Raw genomic sequence first — 3,594 nt, forward strand, 5'->3', positions numbered from 1 at the left:
ATAAACATTGATTAAATAGTTGAATGAATGAATGAATGATCCATCTTCAACTTCCATCAGAACCACAAATATTCATACTTCTTCTTTTCCTCCGATTTTTCCTTTCTTTTTTTTTTTAATGCGTAGCGAACGCTGACGTCCCGGTGAGACCTAAAGTTTAACCACAGTTGCGTTTTGCGTGGCTTACACACGGAAAGCGTTCCGCGTACCGCGGACCATAACATCGCGAAGCACAGCGCTGGTTACGTAAGAGTGCCCGAATTCTCGCCGCCCAGCGATGTGAAAGCTCAGTACCTCACGTACAGGCGGGTTGCGCAGCGCCGCCATTTTTAGCGCAGTAACGCTGGAAACGTATTCCACCTACAAAAGCCGAGACCGCCGCAAGCGCAAAACTCAATTTTAGTAACCCAGCAGCCCGCTCCTTGAACAACGTATTGCCAACACAGCTAAACCCAAGCGCTGTCTCCACGCGGTGAAGCCCACGTTTACAGCACTTATACACCACCCAAGCGGGCACACCGCAAGACCGACCCCGACCGAACAACCGGATGCACAAAATTCGGCAAACTGCACACAAAGTCGCACAGCTCTGATCTTACACCTGAAGAAAAATCAGGGGGAAGCGCGAACGCAGTCCGCCACTACCACAAATTATGCAGTCGAGTTTCCCACATTTGGGGAAATCGCAGGGGTCAGCACATCCAGAGTGCAATGGATAAGCCTCGCCCTGGGAAAACCACCTTTGTGATCATGGTATCTCCCCTGCCAGGTAAGCATCTTTCCCTCCTTTCTTAAAAATTATTAGTCCCATTCAGTGGTAAGTTCCATGCTGGACCCTGGAGTTACAACAATGAGTGTCTGCCCTTGAAACATCATAACTGAGTGGGAAAGAAGGAAAAAGGGATATGAACAGCGAAGAAAGATTATGGGATTGGAGAGAGGGAAGTCAATATTGACAGAAGTCTTCCCAGGGTAAGTGCAGACAGAAGGAGTTTTGAAGACTGAAAGGGAGTTTGTCAGAGAAGAGGAGGAGGGTATACCAGGCAGAGGAATATGCAAAGGAGGAGAATCTCATGAGCAGTTCAAGTCAGCGTAGAATGCAACGGCTCACATCAAACATGGCGGCATGGAAGCAGCCCTGTGGGAACTGGTGAGAGCTGCCCAACCTGGAGCACATAGTGGAAAGAAGACTTAGCAAGGCTGGGAGGGTAGAAGTTGGAAACATGGACTCTGGGATGAGGAAGTTTTTACACCCCAGGTTTTCCACTGCCAAGTTACAAAGACAATACCTCCAGTCGGTGTGCAAGAGCCCTGTTTATGCCTGTTGTACCCCCCAAATTATCAGCATACCTCCCTTTCACTATCAGAATGATCCCAGCTAGGATGACAAATTATGTGGCTACCCATTCCCAGGTGTATGACTAAATTAGTTAGCTTCTATGACCTTTAGTTTCTTTACTGTGAAATCAAAAAACAAATACTACTATCTACAGTGCAGCTGTGAGAATTAAATGAGACAAGTGGTGCAGAAAATACTTAATTCTTTGTAGCATATACTACATGAACAATAAATGGTAGTAGTATTATTATATACCATTTAGAAGAATCTTTTTTTATTAGTTTTTTATTTCCAGACAATGTGGAAACATTTAAGACTTTGAAACAGAAGAGGCACATGACCATATCACCCCTCAATGGTTGTTGGCCACCATGGGTTTTGGGTGGTTTATCTGTCCAAGCCTCATCAGAGACTTGTCTAGTTAATTTCCTCATTGTTCCATCCATCCATCCATCCATCTATCCATCCATGCATCCATTCATCCACTCATGCCATCAGAAAGCAATAATTCTTCATAACTTTTTATTAACCCATTGACCTTGAAAAAACCATTGACCTACTCTGAGCAACACTTTGCTCATCTGTAAAATTACCAAACTTCCTATCTCACGATGTTGTTGAAAAGATTCAATGAATTAATAATAACAAACACATAAAAGAAGTTTTGACGCATGTTACCTACTACTATTAACTTTTTAGAATAAGGACCCACATCTGCTACTTGCTAGATGCCAAAAAATTTAGATAAGTTGCAAACTCTGTGAGCTCCAACCAACTTAGCTGCAAAGATGGAAATGACAGCCAAAATCACAGTAGTTTTGAGGATTCCATGAAAAAGCACATGACAGAGAATCTGGCATTTTAGGCACAGGCTAAGTGTCCATTCCTTTTCATCAGTAAGCCTTTATTTATTAGTAGATTTGCAAATCGTCTTTACATCATCCCTCCCCAAAGTATTCAGACATGACTTTTGAGATACTTTATATTATTAATGAAGAAGGGGTCCTAGAAGCCTCTTCCTCATTTTAAGTATGGTGCCACGTGTAAAGGAGGTGAAGTCACTGGCCTCAATCTGCACAGAAAGTCGGTTGCCAGCCTGGGTCTAGAGTCCAAGTCCCCTTGCCACAGCCTACGATGTTTCCTTTCTACCATGCAGTTTTACAGACAGGACCCCTTCCATAAATAACATGTCCTTGTAATAAGCTGGGTCAGAGGATGTGTCTAAAACATGACCATTTGTGAATATCCATTTCTCAAAGTAGGTGATGGCCAAACATGCCACAAAGGTTGGAGAGAGCTCTCAGGTTCAGTTACAACAAGGCAAGCTGAGAAAGGTGCAGAAGTTTCCTTCCACTACTCAGAATCACCCAACTCTATGTGAAAACACATTTTTTTTTTTTGGCTCCAAAGTCTCGCTGGCTTCTAATACTTTAAATCACCTCCCTCCTGGATTTATAGCTTACTTGGTCAATACAAACAGAACAACTGCTTAAGCGACATGGAAACTTCGATGTTCTCCATCATTGTTAGTGCACAAAAGACTTGGATTGACCTGCTTACTTGTGCCTCTCCCCTCTGCTCCCCAATAGGATCCTAGCTGTATTTACAGACTCTGCAAAAAACCTGAATTTAGATAGTGATTCCCTGGGGAGAAATTATTAGCACTAATCCTTGTCTTGGAAGAAAGCAGCCCGACGATGGGATAATGCAGCTCGGATACCTCCTGCACCAGATCTGCCTTTCAGCCATGGGTCCCAGCACAACACCCACGTGTAAATCCATGCTGCTTACCTAGCAAGGGTCACCGTATTAGTATGCTAATTTACGACACTTTGCCAATTACGCTATTTTTATAGATCCTCAATTAATTACGGAGAGATTAAGGGTTATTTTGATCATGTCATTTGCCTGACTCAGAGGCCAGGATGACTGAGGGCTGACATCCTCAGCACCCCCAAATGCCTTAAAGGCTCAACATCAGTTAGCTCCAACTCAAGTGTCCTTTTTCTTCCTCATTCTTTAGGTGAGAGCTCAATGTTCATGGTATAGAGACAGATTGTGCTGGAGGTCAAGCTTAGACCCTCAAGAGCTGAGAACATGACTTGTCCAATGGAGTCTTCATTCTAGTTGTCCTGTCCCCAAGCCTCACCAGGACCTGTTTAACCCAGCAAAACACATACCAACAGTGTGTAAACCCAGTGGGAGTCAATTCCCTGTTCTACTGGTGGGACAGCAAATGGCATGGCCTGGAAAAT

At 43.8% G+C, this 3,594-nt stretch overlaps 1 non-coding gene across 1 annotated transcript; it reads right to left on the bottom strand.

Moving 5' to 3' along the window:
• Nucleotides 1-613: 613 nt before the first annotated feature.
• Nucleotides 614-777, bottom strand: LOC136119493 (U1 spliceosomal RNA). Its single transcript, XR_010655492.1, has one exon. It is a non-coding gene; the product is annotated as a U1 spliceosomal RNA (small nuclear RNA).
• Nucleotides 778-3,594: the final 2,817 nt, after the last annotated feature.

Source organism: Phocoena phocoena, chromosome 2 (genome assembly GCF_963924675.1).
Source record: "Phocoena phocoena chromosome 2, mPhoPho1.1, whole genome shotgun sequence".
Lineage (NCBI taxonomy): Eukaryota > Metazoa > Chordata > Mammalia > Artiodactyla > Phocoenidae > Phocoena > Phocoena phocoena.